Source organism: Sceloporus occidentalis, unplaced genomic scaffold, assembly GCF_023333645.1.
Source record: "Sceloporus occidentalis isolate IW3139 unplaced genomic scaffold, rSceOcc1.0.p SCAF_160, whole genome shotgun sequence".
Lineage (NCBI taxonomy): Eukaryota > Metazoa > Chordata > Lepidosauria > Squamata > Phrynosomatidae > Sceloporus > Sceloporus occidentalis.
In genome coordinates, this window is record NW_028317140.1 from 2,032,241 (window position 1) to 2,051,107 (window position 18,867).

Below are 18,867 nucleotides of genomic sequence, written 5' to 3' on the forward strand. Positions count from 1 at the left end.
TTTGCCAGGAACCGCCTCCGTTATGGTTAGGGAAAAGGGTACCGCCCCAGACTCTTTGCGGCCTCATCAGGTGTTGCTCCTACGTCAGAGACAATATATCTGCATAAGCCCCACCCCTGGGAGGTCTTAAATGTTAAACGTGTGGTCTCATCACTCACGCTTCTCTGGTTGGTTTTTTTTCCTTCTTGCTTTTCCAAAGCATGCTTAAACGCCATCACAGAGCGTCCTCGGTCAAGCTGCTGATGTTGATGTTCTGCGCTGCCTCGCAGCCTGCCTTGGATGTAATGTATGTTCAGTGGTTGAATAAACGCAATCTAGCCTATTTCACGCATTGACTTCTAAGAAAAGCGTTACGAATTGGTTTTTTTTTGTTTGTTTTCATAAGATTCATGCATTGCAAAGTCTTCTTCTCTTTCGGAGTTGTGCGAATGTCTTAACTTTAGTTTGTCGCTGCAAGCTATATAGCGATGCCTTTAGGTGGGACGGTGTCCCTCGCAGAGCGGACGTCAAGACTGTACTTTCAGGGATCATTTCTATAGTGCCCGACCGGAGAAATGTGCTCGGAAGTGGTCAGGCTCGGTAACCACGATGAAGAGCTCGCGTGCGTTCCCCTGAGCGCGAAGCGAGTATCAAGCGCCGTGGCTAACGGCTGCTTGTTGCTTTTGATGACTGGTCCTTTCTTCGCGAGAGCAGGTTAGGAGGGGGAACGCGCAAGCTGAGTGGTTACTTCTCGTAGCGACGCCTTGAGCTGTGCTTTCTGCGGATACAGCCTTAATTGTGTTTGTTGGCCTCTTTCGAGGGCCTTCCTTCTATGCCGTCGTACTAGCTTTCGAGGCAGGCCTACTCTTAACAGGATAGACACCTCGCGAGGGGCTTAATGTTGCCTATGTTTCATGAGCCTTTAATGGAAACGTTCTACGTGCCAACATCAAATGATAGCCAAGTCCTGTTGCCCGGCTCGTGCTTTAAGGTCGCCAAGGGGTAAATGCTCCTTCCCCGCCGCGAGGTCCTGCTGATGGGCGGTGCTACCGCGTGCAAATTTTTGTGCTGCAAAGCACTCTGGGAATGCTGGATTTTACAAGCGCAGCTTAACACGGGAAGATTTTTCCCTGAAGGGCAACAATGAGGAATTTCCTGTGTGCAGGCACCTTGTCCAAGCAGCTGTTCTGCACAGAGCCAAGTGTTAGAGCAGAAACCCCCACCACGACTTTAGCGAGGGGTGTGGAAGTGGCGCCCCCCACCATCTTCTATGGCAGCTCATACTTACCTGGCAGGGGAGATACCCTGATCACGAAGGGGGTTCTCCCAGGGTGAGGCTCAGCCATTGCACTCCGGCTGTGCTGACCCCTGCGATTTCCCCAAATGCGGGAAACTCGACTGCATAATTTCTGGTAGTGGGGGACTGCGTTCGCGCTTTCCCCTGATCATCCCGGTTTAACGATAGAGCCCGCAGTATCTCCGGTATCAGCTGGTGGTTCTCCAGGCGTGGCCCTTGCCGCTACCTCCTAAGGGGGCTGCTCTAGCGCCTTGAGGCGTGCCTCCTCCGCCTCACCCCGTCTGCTCATCCGCTGGGTTAGCTGGCTTTGCCGCTTCCGACCCAGCCTGCGCTCGGCGCCTCCTAGGCCGGGAGGAAGCTCCTTCGCCCTGTCTCTTCTGATGCTCTTGAAAGGCTGGCGACCGCCGCCCAGCCGCCGGCTTTTCTTTCCTCTCTTTCCCGGGAACTCGCACCTGGGCTTGCCCTTCCAGAAGCACGCGCCGCCTAGCCTCTCGTGTTAATGACGCTTTATGCTTTGCCAGGAACCGCCTCCGTTATGGTTAGGGAAAAGGGTACCGCCCCAGACTCTTTGCGGCCTCATCAGGTGTTGCTCCTACGTCAGAGACAATATATCTGCATAAGCCCCACCCCTGGGAGGTCTTAAATGTTAAACGTGTGGTCTCATCACTCACGCTTCTCTGGTTGGTTTTTTTTCCTTCTTGCTTTTCCAAAGCATGCTTAAACGCCATCACAGAGCGTCCTCGGTCAAGCTGCTGATGTTGATGTTCTGCGCTGCCTCGCAGCCTGCCTTGGATGTAATGTATGTTCAGTGGTTGAATAAACGCAATCTAGCCTATTTCACGCATTGACTTCTAAGAAAAGCGTTACGAATTGGTTTTTTTTTGTTTGTTTTCATAAGATTCATGCATTGCAAAGTCTTCTTCTCTTTCGGAGTTGTGCGAATGTCTTAACTTTAGTTTGTCGCTGCAAGCTATATAGCGATGCCTTTAGGTGGGACGGTGTCCCTCGCAGAGCGGACGTCAAGACTGTACTTTCAGGGATCATTTCTATAGTGCCCGACCGGAGAAATGTGCTCGGAAGTGGTCAGGCTCGGTAACCACGATGAAGAGCTCGCGTGCGTTCCCCTGAGCGCGAAGCGAGTATCAAGCGCCGTGGCTAACGGCTGCTTGTTGCTTTTGATGACTGGTCCTTTCTTCGCGAGAGCAGGTTAGGAGGAGGGGGAACGCGCAAGCTGAGTGGTTACTTCTCGTAGCGACGCCTTGAGCTGTGCTTTCTGCGGATACAGCCTTAATTGTGTTTGTTGGCCTCTTTCGAGGGCCTTCCTTCTATGCCGTCGTACTAGCTTTCGAGGCAGGCCTACTCTTAACAGGATAGACACCTCGCGAGGGGCTTAATGTTGCCTATGTTTCATGAGCCTTTCATGGAAACGTTCTACGTGCCAACATCAAATGATAGCCAAGTCCTGTTGCCCGGCTCGTGCTTTAAGGTCGCCAAGGGGTAAATGCTCCTTCCCCGCCGCGAGGTCCTGCTGATGGGCGGTGCTACCGCGTGCAAATTTTTGTGCTGCAAAGCACTCTGGGAATGCTGGATTTTACAAGCGCAGCTTAACACGGGAAGATTTTTCCCTGAAGGGCAACAATGAGGAATTTCCTGTGTGCAGGCACCTTGTCCAAGCAGCTGTTCTGCACAGAGCCAAGTGTTAGAGCAGAAACCCCCACCACGACTTTAGCGAGGGGTGTGGAAGTGGCGCCCCCCACCATCTTCTATGGCAGCTCATACTTACCTGGCAGGGGAGATACCCTGATCACGAAGGGGGTTCTCCCAGGGTGAGGCTCAGCCATTGCACTCCGGCTGTGCTGACCCCTGCGATTTCCCCAAATGCGGGAAACTCGACTGCATAATTTCTGGTAGTGGGGGACTGCGTTCGCGCTTTCCCCTGATCATCCCGGTTTAACGATAGAGCCCGCAGTATCTCCGGTATCAGCTGGTGGTTCTCCAGGCGTGGCCCTTGCCGCTACCTCCTAAGGGGGCTGCTCTAGCGCCTTGAGGCGTGCCTCCCCCGCCTCACCCCGTCTGCTCATCCGCTGGGTTAGCTGGCTTTGCCGCTTCCGACCCAGCCTGCGCTCGGCGCCTCCTAGGCCGGGAGGAAGCTCCTTCGCCCTGTCTCTTCTGATGCTCTTGAAAGGCTGGCGACCGCCGCCCAGCCGCCGGCTTTTCTTTCCTCTCTTTCCCGGGAACTCGCACCTGGGCTTGCCCTTCCAGAAGCACGCGCCGCCTAGCCTCTCGTGTTAATGACGCTTTATGCTTTGCCAGGAACCGCCTCCGTTATGGTTAGGGAAAAGGGTACCGCCCCAGACTCTTTGCGGCCTCATCAGGTGTTGCTCCTACGTCAGAGACAATATATCTGCATAAGCCCCACCCCTGGGAGGTCTTAAATGTTAAACGTGTGGTCTCATCACTCACGCTTCTCTGGTTGGTTTTTTTTCCTTCTTGCTTTTCCAAAGCATGCTTAAACGCCATCACAGAGCGTCCTCGGTCAAGCTGCTGATGTTGATGTTCTGCGCTGCCTCGCAGCCTGCCTTGGATGTAATGTATGTTCAGTGGTTGAATAAACGCAATCTAGCCTATTTCACGCATTGACTTCTAAGAAAAGCGTTACGAATTGGTTTTTTTTTGTTTGTTTTCATAAGATTCATGCATTGCAAAGTCTTCTTCTCTTTCGGAGTTGTGCGAATGTCTTAACTTTAGTTTGTCGCTGCAAGCTCTATAGCGATGCCTTTAGGTGGGACGGTGTCCCTCGCAGAGCGGACGTCAAGACTGTACTTTCAGGGATCATTTCTATAGTGCCCGACCGGAGAAATGTGCTCGGAAGTGGTCAGGCTCGGTAACCACGATGAAGAGCTCGCGTGCGTTCCCCTGAGCGCGAAGCGAGTATCAAGCGCCGTGGCTAACGGCTGCTTGTTGCTTTTGATGACTGGTCCTTTCTTCGCGAGAGCAGGTTAGGAGGGGGAACGCGCAAGCTGAGTGGTTACTTCTCGTAGCGACGCCTTGAGCTGTGCTTTCTGCGGATACAGCCTTAATTGTGTTTGTTGGCCTCTTTCGAGGGCCTTCCTTCTATGCCGTCGTACTAGCTTTCGAGGCAGGCCTACTCTTAACAGGATAGACACCTCGCGAGGGGCTTAATGTTGCCTATGTTTCATGAGCCTTTAATGGAAACGTTCTACGTGCCAACATCAAATGATAGCCAAGTCCTGTTGCCCGGCTCGTGCTTTAAGGTCGCCAAGGGGTAAATGCTCCTTCCCCGCCGCGAGGTCCTGCTGATGGGCGGTGCTACCGCGTGCAAATTTTTGTGCTGCAAAGCACTCTGGGAATGCTGGATTTTACAAGCGCAGCTTAACACGGGAAGATTTTTCCCTGAAGGGCAACAATGAGGAATTTCCTGTGTGCAGGCACCTTGTCCAAGCAGCTGTTCTGCACAGAGCCAAGTGTTAGAGCAGAAACCCCCACCACGACTTTAGCGAGGGGTGTGGAAGTGGCGCCCCCCACCATCTTCTATGGCAGCTCATACTTACCTGGCAGGGGAGATACCCTGATCACGAAGGGGGTTCTCCCAGGGTGAGGCTCAGCCATTGCACTCCGGCTGTGCTGACCCCTGCGATTTCCCCAAATGCGGGAAACTCGACTGCATAATTTCTGGTAGTGGGGGACTGCGTTCGCGCTTTCCCCTGATCATCCCGGTTTAACGATAGAGCCCGCAGTATCTCCGGTATCAGCTGGTGGTTCTCCAGGCGTGGCCCTTGCCGCTACCTCCTAAGGGGGCTGCTCTAGCGCCTTGAGGCGTGCCTCCTCCGCCTCACCCCGTCTGCTCATCCGCTGGGTTAGCTGGCTTTGCCGCTTCCGACCCAGCCTGCGCTCGGCGCCTCCTAGGCCGGGAGGAAGCTCCTTCGCCCTGTCTCTTCTGATGCTCTTGAAAGGCTGGCGACCGCCGCCCAGCCGCCTCCTCTCCTGCCGTTGGCTTTTCTTTCCTCTCTTTCCCGGGAACTCGCACCTGAGCTTGCCCTTCCAGAAGCACGCGCCGCCTAGCCTCTCGTGTTAATGACGCTTTATGCTTTGCCAGGAACCGCCTCCGTTATGGTTAGGGAAAAGGGTACCGCCCCAGACTCTTTGCGGCCTCATCAGGTGTTGCTCCTACGTCAGAGACAATATATCTGCATAAGCCCCACCCCTGGGAGGTCTTAAATGTTAAACGTGTGGTCTCATCACTCACGCTTCTCTGGTTGGTTTTTTTTCCTTCTTGCTTTTCCAAAGCATGCTTAAACGCCATCACAGAGCGTCCTCGGTCAAGCTGCTGATGTTGATGTTCTGCGCTGCCTCGCAGCCTGCCTTGGATGTAATGTATGTTCAGTGGTTGAATAAACGCAATCTAGCCTATTTCACGCATTGACTTCTAAGAAAAGCGTTACGAATTGGTTTTTTTTTGTTTGTTTTCATAAGATTCATGCATTGCAAAGTCTTCTTCTCTTTCGGAGTTGTGCGAATGTCTTAACTTTAGTTTGTCGCTGCAAGCTATATAGCGATGCCTTTAGGTGGGACGGTGTCCCTCGCAGAGCGGACGTCAAGACTGTACTTTCAGGGATCATTTCTATAGTGCCCGACCGGAGAAATGTGCTCGGAAGTGGTCAGGCTCGGTAACCACGATGAAGAGCTCGCGTGCGTTCCCCTGAGCGCGAAGCGAGTATCAAGCGCCGTGGCTAACGGCTGCTTGTTGCTTTTGATGACTGGTCCTTTCTTCGCGAGAGCAGGTTAGGAGGGGGAACGCGCAAGCTGAGTGGTTACTTCTCGTAGCGACGCGTTGAGCTGTGCTTTCTGCGGATACAGCCTTAATTGTGTTTGTTGGCCTCTTTCGAGGGCCTTCCTTCTATGCCGTCGTACTAGCTTTCGAGGCAGGCCTACTCTTAACAGGATAGACACCTCGCGAGGGGCTTAATGTTGCCTATGTTTCATGAGCCTTTAATGGAAACGTTCTACGTGCCAACATCAAATGATAGCCAAGTCCTGTTGCCCGGCTCGTGCTTTAAGGTCGCCAAGGGGTAAATGCTCCTTCCCCGCCGCGAGGTCCTGCTGATGGGCGGTGCTACCGCGTGCAAATTTTTGTGCTGCAAAGCACTCTGGGAATGCTGGATTTTACAAGCGCAGCTTAACACGGGAAGATTTTTCCCTGAAGGGCAACAATGAGGAATTTCCTGTGTGCAGGCACCTTGTCCAAGCAGCTGTTCTGCACAGAGCCAAGTGTTAGAGCAGAAACCCCCACCACGACTTTAGCGAGGGGTGTGGAAGTGGCGCCCCCCACCATCTTCTATGGCAGCTCATACTTACCTGGCAGGGGAGATACCCTGATCACGAAGGGGGTTCTCCCAGGGTGAGGCTCAGCCATTGCACTCCGGCTGTGCTGACCCCTGCGATTTCCCCAAATGCGGGAAACTCGACTGCATAATTTCTGGTAGTGGGGGACTGCGTTCGCGCTTTCCCCTGATCATCCCGGTTTAACGATAGAGCCCGCAGTATCTCCGGTATCAGCTGGTGGTTCTCCAGGCGTGGCCCTTGCCGCTACCTCCTAAGGGGGCTGCTCTAGCGCCTTGAGGCGTGCCTCCTCCGCCTCACCCCGTCTGCTCATCCGCTGGGTTAGCTGGCTTTGCCGCTTCCGACCCAGCCTGCGCTTGGCGCCTCCTAGGCCGGGAGGAAGCTCCTTCGCCCTGTCTCTTCTGATGCTCTTGAAAGGCTGGCGACCGCCGCCCAGCCGCCGGCTTTTCTTTCCTCTCTTTCCCGGGAACTCGCACCTGGGCTTGCCCTTCCAGAAGCACGCGCCGCCTAGCCTCTCGTGTTAATGACGCTTTATGCTTTGCCAGGAACCGCCTCCGTTATGGTTAGGGAAAAGGGTACCGCCCCAGACTCTTTGCGGCCTCATCAGGTGTTGCTCCTACGTCAGAGACAATATATCTGCATAAGCCCCACCCCTGGGAGGTCTTAAATGTTAAACGTGTGGTCTCATCACTCACGCTTCTCTGGTTGGTTTTTTTTCCTTCTTGCTTTTCCAAAGCATGCTTAAACGCCATCACAGAGCGTCCTCGGTCAAGCTGCTGATGTTGATGTTCTGCGCTGCCTCGCAGCCTGCCTTGGATGTAATGTATGTTCAGTGGTTGAATAAACGCAATCTAGCCTATTTCACGCATTGACTTCTAAGAAAAGCGTTACGAATTGGTTTTTTTTTGTTTGTTTTCATAAGATTCATGCATTGCAAAGTCTTCTTCTCTTTCGGAGTTGTGCGAATGTCTTAACTTTAGTTTGTCGCTGCAAGCTATATAGCGATGCCTTTAGGTGGGACGGTGTCCCTCGCAGAGCGGACGTCAAGACTGTACTTTCAGGGATCATTTCTATAGTGCCCGACCGGAGAAATGTGCTCGGAAGTGGTCAGGCTCGGTAACCACGATGAAGAGCTCGCGTGCGTTCCCCTGAGCGCGAAGCGAGTATCAAGCGCCGTGGCTAACGGCTGCTTGTTGCTTTTGATGACTGGTCCTTTCTTCGCGAGAGCAGGTTAGGAGGGGGAACGCGCAAGCTGAGTGGTTACTTCTCGTAGCGACGCCTTGAGCTGTGCTTTCTGCGGATACAGCCTTAATTGTGTTTGTTGGCCTCTTTCGAGGGCCTTCCTTCTATGCCGTCGTACTAGCTTTCGAGGCAGGCCTACTCTTAACAGGATAGACACCTCGCGAGGGGCTTAATGTTGCCTATGTTTCATGAGCCTTTAATGGAAACGTTCTACGTGCCAACATCAAATGATAGCCAAGTCCTGTTGCCCGGCTCGTGCTTTAAGGTCGCCAAGGGGTAAATGCTCCTTCCCCGCCGCGAGGTCCTGCTGATGGGCGGTGCTACCGCGTGCAAATTTTTGTGCTGCAAAGCACTCTGGGAATGCTGGATTTTACAAGCGCAGCTTAACACGGGAAGATTTTTCCCTGAAGGGCAACAATGAGGAATTTCCTGTGTGCAGGCACCTTGTCCAAGCAGCTGTTCTGCACAGAGCCAAGTGTTAGAGCAGAAACCCCCACCACGACTTTAGCGAGGGGTGTGGAAGTGGCGCCCCCCACCATCTTCTATGGCAGCTCATACTTACCTGGCAGGGGAGATACCCTGATCACGAAGGGGGTTCTCCCAGGGTGAGGCTCAGCCATTGCACTCCGGCTGTGCTGACCCCTGCGATTTCCCCAAATGCGGGAAACTCGACTGCATAATTTCTGGTAGTGGGGGACTGCGTTCGCGCTTTCCCCTGATCATCCCGGTTTAACGATAGAGCCCGCAGTATCTCCGGTATCAGCTGGTGGTTCTCCAGGCGTGGCCCTTGCCGCTACCTCCTAAGGGGGCTGCTCTAGCGCCTTGAGGCGTGCCTCCTCCGCCTCACCCCGTCTGCTCATCCGCTGGGTTAGCTGGCTTTGCCGCTTCCGACCCAGCCTGCGCTTGGCGCCTCCTAGGCCGGGAGGAAGCTCCTTCGCCCTGTCTCTTCTGATGCTCTTGAAAGGCTGGCGACCGCCGCCCAGCCGCCGGCTTTTCTTTCCTCTCTTTCCCGGGAACTCGCACCTGGGCTTGCCCTTCCAGAAGCACGCGCCGCCTAGCCTCTCGTGTTAATGACGCTTTATGCTTTGCCAGGAACCGCCTCCGTTATGGTTAGGGAAAAGGGTACCGCCCCAGACTCTTTGCGGCCTCATCAGGTGTTGCTCCTACGTCAGAGACAATATATCTGCATAAGCCCCACCCCTGGGAGGTCTTAAATGTTAAACGTGTGGTCTCATCACTCACGCTTCTCTGGTTGGTTTTTTTTCCTTCTTGCTTTTCCAAAGCATGCTTAAACGCCATCACAGAGCGTCCTCGGTCAAGCTGCTGATGTTGATGTTCTGCGCTGCCTCGCAGCCTGCCTTGGATGTAATGTATGTTCAGTGGTTGAATAAACGCAATCTAGCCTATTTCACGCATTGACTTCTAAGAAAAGCGTTACGAATTGGTTTTTTTTTTGTTTGTTTTCATAAGATTCATGCATTGCAAAGTCTTCTTCTCTTTCGGAGTTGTGCGAATGTCTTAACTTTAGTTTGTCGCTGCAAGCTATATAGCGATGCCTTTAGGTGGGACGGTGTCCCTCGCAGAGCGGACGTCAAGACTGTACTTTCAGGGATCATTTCTATAGTGCCCGACCGGAGAAATGTGCTCGGAAGTGGTCAGGCTCGGTAACCACGATGAAGAGCTCGCGTGCGTTCCCCTGAGCGCGAAGCGAGTATCAAGCGCCGTGGCTAACGGCTGCTTGTTGCTTTTGATGACTGGTCCTTTCTTCGCGAGAGCAGGTTAGGAGGGGGAACGCGCAAGCTGAGTGGTTACTTCTCGTAGCGACGCCTTGAGCTGTGCTTTCTGCGGATACAGCCTTAATTGTGTTTGTTGGCCTCTTTCGAGGGCCTTCCTTCTATGCCGTCGTACTAGCTTTCGAGGCAGGCCTACTCTTAACAGGATAGACACCTCGCGAGGGGCTTAATGTTGCCTATGTTTCATGAGCCTTTAATGGAAACGTTCTACGTGCCAACATCAAATGATAGCCAAGTCCTGTTGCCCGGCTCGTGCTTTAAGGTCGCCAAGGGGTAAATGCTCCTTCCCCGCCGCGAGGTCCTGCTGATGGGCGGTGCTACCGCGTGCAAATTTTTGTGCTGCAAAGCACTCTGGGAATGCTGGATTTTACAAGCGCAGCTTAACACGGGAAGATTTTTCCCTGAAGGGCAACAATGAGGAATTTCCTGTGTGCAGGCACCTTGTCCAAGCAGCTGTTCTGCACAGAGCCAAGTGTTAGAGCAGAAACCCCCACCACGACTTTAGCGAGGGGTGTGGAAGTGGCGCCCCCCACCATCTTCTATGGCAGCTCATACTTACCTGGCAGGGGAGATACCCTGATCACGAAGGGGGTTCTCCCAGGGTGAGGCTCAGCCATTGCACTCCGGCTGTGCTGACCCCTGCGATTTCCCCAAATGCGGGAAACTCGACTGCATAATTTCTGGTAGTGGGGGACTGCGTTCGCGCTTTCCCCTGATCATCCCGGTTTAACGATAGAGCCCGCAGTATCTCCGGTATCAGCTGGTGGTTCTCCAGGCGTGGCCCTTGCCGCTACCTCCTAAGGGGGCTGCTCTAGCGCCTTGAGGCGTGCCTCCCCCGCCTCACCCCGTCTGCTCATCCGCTGGGTTAGCTGGCTTTGCCGCTTCCGACCCAGCCTGCGCTCGGCGCCTCCTAGGCCGGGAGGAAGCTCCTTCGCCCTGTCTCTTCTGATGCTCTTGAAAGGCTGGCGACCGCCGCCCAGCCGCCGGCTTTTCTTTCCTCTCTTTCCCGGGAACTCGCACCTGGGCTTGCCCTTCCAGAAGCACGCGCCGCCTAGCCTCTCGTGTTAATGACGCTTTATGCTTTGCCAGGAACCGCCTCCGTTATGGTTAGGGAAAAGGGTACCGCCCCAGACTCTTTGCGGCCTCATCAGGTGTTGCTCCTACGTCAGAGACAATATATCTGCATAAGCCCCACCCCTGGGAGGTCTTAAATGTTAAACGTGTGGTCTCATCACTCACGCTTCTCTGGTTGGTTTTTTTTTCCTTCTTGCTTTTCCAAAGCATGCTTAAACGCCATCACAGAGCGTCCTCGGTCAAGCTGCTGATGTTGATGTTCTGCGCTGCCTCGCAGCCTGCCTTGGATGTAATGTATGTTCAGTGGTTGAATAAACGCAATCTAGCCTATTTCACGCATTGACTTCTAAGAAAAGCGTTACGAATTGTTTTTTTTTTGTTTGTTTTCATAAGATTCATGCATTGCAAAGTCTTCTTCTCTTTCGGAGTTGTGCGAATGTCTTAACTTTAGTTTGTCGCTGCAAGCTATATAGCGATGCCTTTAGGTGGGACGGTGTCCCTCGCAGAGCGGACGTCAAGACTGTACTTTCAGGGATCATTTCTATAGTGCCCGACCGGAGAAATGTGCTCGGAAGTGGTCAGGCTCGGTAACCACGATGAAGAGCTCGCGTGCGTTCCCCTGAGCGCGAAGCGAGTATCAAGCGCCGTGGCTAACGGCTGCTTGTTGCTTTTGATGACTGGTCCTTTCTTCGCGAGAGCAGGTTAGGAGGGGGAACGCGCAAGCTGAGTGGTTACTTCTCGTAGCGACGCGTTGAGCTGTGCTTTCTGCGGATACAGCCTTAATTGTGTTTGTTGGCCTCTTTCGAGGGCCTTCCTTCTATGCCGTCGTACTAGCTTTCGAGGCAGGCCTACTCTTAACAGGATAGACACCTCGCGAGGGGCTTAATGTTGCCTATGTTTCATGAGCCTTTAATGGAAACGTTCTACGTGCCAACATCAAATGATAGCCAAGTCCTGTTGCCCGGCTCGTGCTTTAAGGTCGCCAAGGGGTAAATGCTCCTTCCCCGCCGCGAGGTCCTGCTGATGGGCGGTGCTACCGCGTGCAAATTTTTGTGCTGCAAAGCACTCTGGGAATGCTGGATTTTACAAGCGCAGCTTAACACGGGAAGATTTTTCCCTGAAGGGCAACAATGAGGAATTTCCTGTGTGCAGGCACCTTGTCCAAGCAGCTGTTCTGCACAGAGCCAAGTGTTAGAGCAGAAACCCCCACCACGACTTTAGCGAGGGGTGTGGAAGTGGCGCCCCCCACCATCTTCTATGGCAGCTCATACTTACCTGGCAGGGGAGATACCCTGATCACGAAGGGGGTTCTCCCAGGGTGAGGCTCAGCCATTGCACTCCGGCTGTGCTGACCCCTGCGATTTCCCCAAATGCGGGAAACTCGACTGCATAATTTCTGGTAGTGGGGGACTGCGTTCGCGCTTTCCCCTGATCATCCCGGTTTAACGATAGAGCCCGCAGTATCTCCGGTATCAGCTGGTGGTTCTCCAGGCGTGGCCCTTGCCGCTACCTCCTAAGGGGGCTGCTCTAGCGCCTTGAGGCGTGCCTCCTCCGCCTCACCCCGTCTGCTCATCCGCTGGGTTAGCTGGCTTTGCCGCTTCCGACCCAGCCTGCGCTCGGCGCCTCCTAGGCCGGGAGGAAGCTCCTTCGCCCTGTCTCTTCTGATGCTCTTGAAAGGCTGGCGACCGCCGCCCAGCCGCCGGCTTTTCTTTCCTCTCTTTCCCGGGAACTCGCACCTGGGCTTGCCCTTCCAGAAGCACGCGCCGCCTAGCCTCTCGTGTTAATGACGCTTTATGCTTTGCCAGGAACCGCCTCCGTTATGGTTAGGGAAAAGGGTACCGCCCCAGACTCTTTGCGGCCTCATCAGGTGTTGCTCCTACGTCAGAGACAATATATCTGCATAAGCCCCACCCCTGGGAGGTCTTAAATGTTAAACGTGTGGTCTCATCACTCACGCTTCTCTGGTTGGTTTTTTTTCCTTCTTGCTTTTCCAAAGCATGCTTAAACGCCATCACAGAGCGTCCTCGGTCAAGCTGCTGATGTTGATGTTCTGCGCTGCCTCGCAGCCTGCCTTGGATGTAATGTATGTTCAGTGGTTGAATAAACGCAATCTAGCCTATTTCACGCATTGACTTCTAAGAAAAGCGTTACGAATTGGTTTTTTTTTGTTTGTTTTCATAAGATTCATGCATTGCAAAGTCTTCTTCTCTTTCGGAGTTGTGCGAATGTCTTAACTTTAGTTTGTCGCTGCAAGCTATATAGCGATGCCTTTAGGTGGGACGGTGTCCCTCGCAGAGCGGACGTCAAGACTGTACTTTCAGGGATCATTTCTATAGTGCCCGACCGGAGAAATGTGCTCGGAAGTGGTCAGGCTCGGTAACCACGATGAAGAGCTCGCGTGCGTTCCCCTGAGCGCGAAGCGAGTATCAAGCGCCGTGGCTAACGGCTGCTTGTTGCTTTTGATGACTGGTCCTTTCTTCGCGAGAGCAGGTTAGGAGGGGGAACGCGCAAGCTGAGTGGTTACTTCTCGTAGCGACGCCTTGAGCTGTGCTTTCTGCGGATACAGCCTTAATTGTGTTTGTTGGCCTCTTTCGAGGGCCTTCCTTCTATGCCGTCGTACTAGCTTTCGAGGCAGGCCTACTCTTAACAGGATAGACACCTCGCGAGGGGCTTAATGTTGCCTATGTTTCATGAGCCTTTAATGGAAACGTTCTACGTGCCAACATCAAATGATAGCCAAGTCCTGTTGCCCGGCTCGTGCTTTAAGGTCGCCAAGGGGTAAATGCTCCTTCCCCGCCGCGAGGTCCTGCTGATGGGCGGTGCTACCGCGTGCAAATTTTTGTGCTGCAAAGCACTCTGGGAATGCTGGATTTTACAAGCGCAGCTTAACACGGGAAGATTTTTCCCTGAAGGGCAACAATGAGGAATTTCCTGTGTGCAGGCACCTTGTCCAAGCAGCTGTTCTGCACAGAGCCAAGTGTTAGAGCAGAAACCCCCACCACGACTTTAGCGAGGGGTGTGGAAGTGGCGCCCCCCACCATCTTCTATGGCAGCTCATACTTACCTGGCAGGGGAGATACCCTGATCACGAAGGGGGTTCTCCCAGGGTGAGGCTCAGCCATTGCACTCCGGCTGTGCTGACCCCTGCGATTTCCCCAAATGCGGGAAACTCGACTGCATAATTTCTGGTAGTGGGGGACTGCGTTCGCGCTTTCCCCTGATCATCCCGGTTTAACGATAGAGCCCGCAGTATCTCCGGTATCAGCTGGTGGTTCTCCAGGCGTGGCCCTTGCCGCTACCTCCTAAGGGGGCTGCTCTAGCGCCTTGAGGCGTGCCTCCCCCGCCTCACCCCGTCTGCTCATCCGCTGGGTTAGCTGGCTTTGCCGCTTCCGACCCAGCCTGCGCTCGGCGCCTCCTAGGCCGGGAGGAAGCTCCTTCGCCCTGTCTCTTCTGATGCTCTTGAAAGGCTGGCGACCGCCGCCCAGCCGCCGGCTTTTCTTTCCTCTCTTTCCCGGGAACTCGCACCTGGGCTTGCCCTTCCAGAAGCACGCGCCGCCTAGCCTCTCGTGTTAATGACGCTTTATGCTTTGCCAGGAACCGCCTCCGTTATGGTTAGGGAAAAGGGTACCGCCCCAGACTCTTTGCGGCCTCATCAGGTGTTGCTCCTACGTCAGAGACAATATATCTGCATAAGCCCCACCCCTGGGAGGTCTTAAATGTTAAACGTGTGGTCTCATCACTCACGCTTCTCTGGTTGGTTTTTTTTTCCTTCTTGCTTTTCCAAAGCATGCTTAAACGCCATCACAGAGCGTCCTCGGTCAAGCTGCTGATGTTGATGTTCTGCGCTGCCTCGCAGCCTGCCTTGGATGTAATGTATGTTCAGTGGTTGAATAAACGCAATCTAGCCTATTTCACGCATTGACTTCTAAGAAAAGCGTTACGAATTGTTTTTTTTTTGTTTGTTTTCATAAGATTCATGCATTGCAAAGTCTTCTTCTCTTTCGGAGTTGTGCGAATGTCTTAACTTTAGTTTGTCGCTGCAAGCTATATAGCGATGCCTTTAGGTGGGACGGTGTCCCTCGCAGAGCGGACGTCAAGACTGTACTTTCAGGGATCATTTCTATAGTGCCCGACCGGAGAAATGTGCTCGGAAGTGGTCAGGCTCGGTAACCACGATGAAGAGCTCGCGTGCGTTCCCCTGAGCGCGAAGCGAGTATCAAGCGCCGTGGCTAACGGCTGCTTGTTGCTTTTGATGACTGGTCCTTTCTTCGCGAGAGCAGGTTAGGAGGGGGAACGCGCAAGCTGAGTGGTTACTTCTCGTAGCGACGCGTTGAGCTGTGCTTTCTGCGGATACAGCCTTAATTGTGTTTGTTGGCCTCTTTCGAGGGCCTTCCTTCTATGCCGTCGTACTAGCTTTCGAGGCAGGCCTACTCTTAACAGGATAGACACCTCGCGAGGGGCTTAATGTTGCCTATGTTTCATGAGCCTTTAATGGAAACGTTCTACGTGCCAACATCAAATGATAGCCAAGTCCTGTTGCCCGGCTCGTGCTTTAAGGTCGCCAAGGGGTAAATGCTCCTTCCCCGCCGCGAGGTCCTGCTGATGGGCGGTGCTACCGCGTGCAAATTTTTGTGCTGCAAAGCACTCTGGGAATGCTGGATTTTACAAGCGCAGCTTAACACGGGAAGATTTTTCCCTGAAGGGCAACAATGAGGAATTTCCTGTGTGCAGGCACCTTGTCCAAGCAGCTGTTCTGCACAGAGCCAAGTGTTAGAGCAGAAACCCCCACCACGACTTTAGCGAGGGGTGTGGAAGTGGCGCCCCCCACCATCTTCTATGGCAGCTCATACTTACCTGGCAGGGGAGATACCCTGATCACGAAGGGGGTTCTCCCAGGGTGAGGCTCAGCCATTGCACTCCGGCTGTGCTGACCCCTGCGATTTCCCCAAATGCGGGAAACTCGACTGCATAATTTCTGGTAGTGGGGGACTGCGTTCGCGCTTTCCCCTGATCATCCCGGTTTAACGATAGAGCCCGCAGTATCTCCGGTATCAGCTGGTGGTTCTCCAGGCGTGGCCCTTGCCGCTACCTCCTAAGGGGGCTGCTCTAGCGCCTTGAGGCGTGCCTCCTCCGCCTCACCCCGTCTGCTCATCCGCTGGGTTAGCTGGCTTTGCCGCTTCCGACCCAGCCTGCGCTTGGCGCCTCCTAGGCCGGGAGGAAGCTCCTTCGCCCTGTCTCTTCTGATGCTCTTGAAAGGCTGGCGACCGCCGCCCAGCCGCCGGCTTTTCTTTCCTCTCTTTCCCGGGAACTCGCACCTGGGCTTGCCCTTCCAGAAGCACGCGCCGCCTAGCCTCTCGTGTTAATGACGCTTTATGCTTTGCCAGGAACCGCCTCCGTTATGGTTAGGGAAAAGGGTACCGCCCCAGACTCTTTGCGGCCTCATCAGGTGTTGCTCCTACGTCAGAGACAATATATCTGCATAAGCCCCACCCCTGGGAGGTCTTAAATGTTAAACGTGTGGTCTCATCACTCACGCTTCTCTGGTTGGTTTTTTTTCCTTCTTGCTTTTCCAAAGCATGCTTAAACGCCATCACAGAGCGTCCTCGGTCAAGCTGCTGATGTTGATGTTCTGCGCTGCCTCGCAGCCTGCCTTGGATGTAATGTATGTTCAGTGGTTGAATAAACGCAATCTAGCCTATTTCACGCATTGACTTCTAAGAAAAGCGTTACGAATTGGTTTTTTTTTGTTTGTTTTCATAAGATTCATGCATTGCAAAGTCTTCTTCTCTTTCGGAGTTGTGCGAATGTCTTAACTTTAGTTTGTCGCTGCAAGCTATATAGCGATGCCTTTAGGTGGGACGGTGTCCCTCGCAGAGCGGACGTCAAGACTGTACTTTCAGGGATCATTTCTATAGTGCCCGACCGGAGAAATGTGCTCGGAAGTGGTCAGGCTCGGTAACCACGATGAAGAGCTCGCGTGCGTTCCCCTGAGCGCGAAGCGAGTATCAAGCGCCGTGGCTAACGGCTGCTTGTTGCTTTTGATGACTGGTCCTTTCTTCGCGAGAGCAGGTTAGGAGGGGGAACGCGCAAGCTGAGTGGTTACTTCTCGTAGCGACGCGTTGAGCTGTGCTTTCTGCGGATACAGCCTTAATTGTGTTTGTTGGCCTCTTTCGAGGGCCTTCCTTCTATGCCGTCGTACTAGCTTTCGAGGCAGGCCTACTCTTAACAGGATAGACACCTCGCGAGGGGCTTAATGTTGCCTATGTTTCATGAGCCTTTAATGGAAACGTTCTACGTGCCAACATCAAATGATAGCCAAGTCCTGTTGCCCGGCTCGTGCTTTAAGGTCGCCAAGGGGTAAATGCTCCTTCCCCGCCGCGAGGTCCTGCTGATGGGCGGTGCTACCGCGTGCAAATTTTTGTGCTGCAAAGCACTCTGGGAATGCTGGATTTTACAAGCGCAGCTTAACACGGGAAGATTTTTCCCTGAAGGGCAACAATGAGGAATTTCCTGTGTGCAGGCACCTTGTCCAAGCAGCTGTTCTGCACAGAGCCAAGTGTTAGAGCAGAAACCCCCACCACGACTTTAGCGAGGGGTGTGGAAGTGGCGCCCCCCACCATCTTCTATGGCAGCTCATACTTACCTGGCAGGGGAGATACCCTGATCACGAAGGGGGTTCTCCCAGGGTGAGGCTCAGCCATTGCACTCCGGCTGTGCTGACCCCTGCGATTTCCCCAAATGCGGGAAACTCGACTGCATAATTTCTGGTAGTGGGGGACTGCGTTCGCGCTTTCCCCTGATCATCCCGGTTTAACGATAGAGCCCGCAGTATCTCCGGTATCAGCTGGTGGTTCTCCAGGCGTGGCCCTTGCCGCTACCTCCTAAGGGGGCTGCTCTAGCGCCTTGAGGCGTGCCTCCTCCGCCTCACCCCGTCTGCTCATCCGCTGGGTTAGCTGGCTTTGCCGCTTCCGACCCAGCCTGCGCTTGGCGCCTCCTAGGCCGGGAGGAAGCTCCTTCGCCCTGTCTCTTCTGATGCTCTTGAAAGGCTGGCGACCGCCGCCCAGCCGCCGGCTTTTCTTTCCTCTCTTTCCCGGGAACTCGCACCTGGGCTTGCCCTTCCAGAAGCACGCGCCGCCTAGCCTCTCGTGTTAATGACGCTTTATGCTTTGCCAGGAACCGCCTCCGTTATGGTTAGGGAAAAGGGTACCGCCCCAGACTCTTTGCGGCCTCATCAGGTGTTGCTCCTACGTCAGAGACAATATATCTGCATAAGCCCCACCCCTGGGAGGTCTTAAATGTTAAACGTGTGGTCTCATCACTCACGCTTCTCTGGTTGGTTTTTTTTCCTTCTTGCTTTTCCAAAGCATGCTTAAACGCCATCACAGAGCGTCCTCGGTCAAGCTGCTGATGTTGATGTTCTGCGCTGCCTCGCAGCCTGCCTTGGATGTAATGTATGTTCAGTGGTTGAATAAACGCAATCTAGCCTATTTCACGCATTGACTTCTAAGAAAAGCGTTACGAATTGGTTTTTTTTTGTTTGTTTTCATAAGATTCATGCATTGCAAAGTCTTCTTCTCTTTCGGAGTTGTGCGAATGTCTTAACTTTAGTTTGTCGCTGCAAGCTATATAGCGATGCCTTTAGGTGGGACGGTGTCCCTCGCAGAGCGGACGTCAAGACTGTACTTTCAGGGATCATTTCTATAGTGCCCGACCGGAGAAATGTGCTCGGAAGTGGTCAGGCTCGGTAACCACGATGAAGAGCTCGCGTGCGTTCCCCTGAGCGCGAAGCGAGTATCAAGCGCCGTGGCTAACGGCTGCTTGTTGCTTTTGATGACTGGTCCTTTCTTCGCGAGAGCAGGTTAGGAGGGGGAACGCGCAAGCTGAGTGGTTACTTCTCGTAGCGACGCCTTGAGCTGTGCTTTCTGCGGATACAGCCTTAATTGTGTTTGTTGGCCTCTTTCGAGGGCCTTCCTTCTATGCCGTCGTACTAGCTTTCGAGGCAGGCCTACTCTTAACAGGATAGACACCTCGCGAGGGGCTTAATGTTGCCTATGTTTCATGAGCCTTTAATGGAAACGTTCTACGTGCCAACATCAAATGATAGCCAAGTCCTGTTGCCCG

The 18,867-nt window shown here is 53.7% G+C and overlaps 21 non-coding genes across 21 annotated transcripts; all 21 read left to right on the forward strand.

The window, feature by feature from the left end:
* Positions 1-508: 508 nt before the first annotated feature.
* On the forward strand, positions 509-724 carry LOC149280086 (small nucleolar RNA U3). Its single transcript, XR_016278448.1, has one exon. It is a non-coding gene; the product is annotated as a small nucleolar RNA U3 (small nucleolar RNA).
* A 535-nt stretch (positions 725-1,259) lies between these two features.
* LOC149280087 (U1 spliceosomal RNA) lies at positions 1,260-1,423 on the forward strand. Its single transcript, XR_016278298.1, has one exon. It is a non-coding gene; the product is annotated as a U1 spliceosomal RNA (small nuclear RNA).
* An 874-nt stretch (positions 1,424-2,297) lies between these two features.
* LOC149280088 (small nucleolar RNA U3) lies at positions 2,298-2,516 on the forward strand. The gene has a single exon (XR_016278494.1). It is a non-coding gene; the product is annotated as a small nucleolar RNA U3 (small nucleolar RNA).
* A 535-nt stretch (positions 2,517-3,051) lies between these two features.
* On the forward strand, positions 3,052-3,215 carry LOC149280089 (U1 spliceosomal RNA). Its single transcript, XR_016278299.1, has one exon. It is a non-coding gene; the product is annotated as a U1 spliceosomal RNA (small nuclear RNA).
* An 874-nt stretch (positions 3,216-4,089) lies between these two features.
* LOC149280090 (small nucleolar RNA U3) lies at positions 4,090-4,305 on the forward strand. The gene has a single exon (XR_016278449.1). It is a non-coding gene; the product is annotated as a small nucleolar RNA U3 (small nucleolar RNA).
* Positions 4,306-4,840: 535 nt separating this feature from the next.
* Positions 4,841-5,004, forward strand: LOC149280091 (U1 spliceosomal RNA). Its single transcript, XR_016278300.1, has one exon. It is a non-coding gene; the product is annotated as a U1 spliceosomal RNA (small nuclear RNA).
* Positions 5,005-5,893: 889 nt separating this feature from the next.
* On the forward strand, positions 5,894-6,109 carry LOC149280092 (small nucleolar RNA U3). Its single transcript, XR_016278450.1, has one exon. It is a non-coding gene; the product is annotated as a small nucleolar RNA U3 (small nucleolar RNA).
* A 535-nt stretch (positions 6,110-6,644) lies between these two features.
* Positions 6,645-6,808, forward strand: LOC149280093 (U1 spliceosomal RNA). The gene has a single exon (XR_016278301.1). It is a non-coding gene; the product is annotated as a U1 spliceosomal RNA (small nuclear RNA).
* An 874-nt stretch (positions 6,809-7,682) lies between these two features.
* Positions 7,683-7,898, forward strand: LOC149280094 (small nucleolar RNA U3). The gene has a single exon (XR_016278451.1). It is a non-coding gene; the product is annotated as a small nucleolar RNA U3 (small nucleolar RNA).
* Positions 7,899-8,433: 535 nt separating this feature from the next.
* LOC149280095 (U1 spliceosomal RNA) lies at positions 8,434-8,597 on the forward strand. The gene has a single exon (XR_016278302.1). It is a non-coding gene; the product is annotated as a U1 spliceosomal RNA (small nuclear RNA).
* An 875-nt stretch (positions 8,598-9,472) lies between these two features.
* Positions 9,473-9,688, forward strand: LOC149280096 (small nucleolar RNA U3). The gene has a single exon (XR_016278452.1). It is a non-coding gene; the product is annotated as a small nucleolar RNA U3 (small nucleolar RNA).
* A 535-nt stretch (positions 9,689-10,223) lies between these two features.
* Positions 10,224-10,387, forward strand: LOC149280097 (U1 spliceosomal RNA). The gene has a single exon (XR_016278303.1). It is a non-coding gene; the product is annotated as a U1 spliceosomal RNA (small nuclear RNA).
* Positions 10,388-11,262: 875 nt separating this feature from the next.
* On the forward strand, positions 11,263-11,478 carry LOC149280098 (small nucleolar RNA U3). The gene has a single exon (XR_016278453.1). It is a non-coding gene; the product is annotated as a small nucleolar RNA U3 (small nucleolar RNA).
* A 535-nt stretch (positions 11,479-12,013) lies between these two features.
* On the forward strand, positions 12,014-12,177 carry LOC149280099 (U1 spliceosomal RNA). The gene has a single exon (XR_016278305.1). It is a non-coding gene; the product is annotated as a U1 spliceosomal RNA (small nuclear RNA).
* Positions 12,178-13,051: 874 nt separating this feature from the next.
* Positions 13,052-13,267, forward strand: LOC149280100 (small nucleolar RNA U3). Its single transcript, XR_016278454.1, has one exon. It is a non-coding gene; the product is annotated as a small nucleolar RNA U3 (small nucleolar RNA).
* A 535-nt stretch (positions 13,268-13,802) lies between these two features.
* On the forward strand, positions 13,803-13,966 carry LOC149280101 (U1 spliceosomal RNA). The gene has a single exon (XR_016278306.1). It is a non-coding gene; the product is annotated as a U1 spliceosomal RNA (small nuclear RNA).
* An 875-nt stretch (positions 13,967-14,841) lies between these two features.
* On the forward strand, positions 14,842-15,057 carry LOC149280102 (small nucleolar RNA U3). The gene has a single exon (XR_016278455.1). It is a non-coding gene; the product is annotated as a small nucleolar RNA U3 (small nucleolar RNA).
* Positions 15,058-15,592: 535 nt separating this feature from the next.
* LOC149280103 (U1 spliceosomal RNA) lies at positions 15,593-15,756 on the forward strand. The gene has a single exon (XR_016278307.1). It is a non-coding gene; the product is annotated as a U1 spliceosomal RNA (small nuclear RNA).
* Positions 15,757-16,630: 874 nt separating this feature from the next.
* Positions 16,631-16,846, forward strand: LOC149280104 (small nucleolar RNA U3). Its single transcript, XR_016278456.1, has one exon. It is a non-coding gene; the product is annotated as a small nucleolar RNA U3 (small nucleolar RNA).
* A 535-nt stretch (positions 16,847-17,381) lies between these two features.
* LOC149280105 (U1 spliceosomal RNA) lies at positions 17,382-17,545 on the forward strand. Its single transcript, XR_016278308.1, has one exon. It is a non-coding gene; the product is annotated as a U1 spliceosomal RNA (small nuclear RNA).
* Positions 17,546-18,419: 874 nt separating this feature from the next.
* Positions 18,420-18,635, forward strand: LOC149280106 (small nucleolar RNA U3). The gene has a single exon (XR_016278457.1). It is a non-coding gene; the product is annotated as a small nucleolar RNA U3 (small nucleolar RNA).
* The last annotated feature ends 232 nt before the right edge of the window (positions 18,636-18,867 follow it).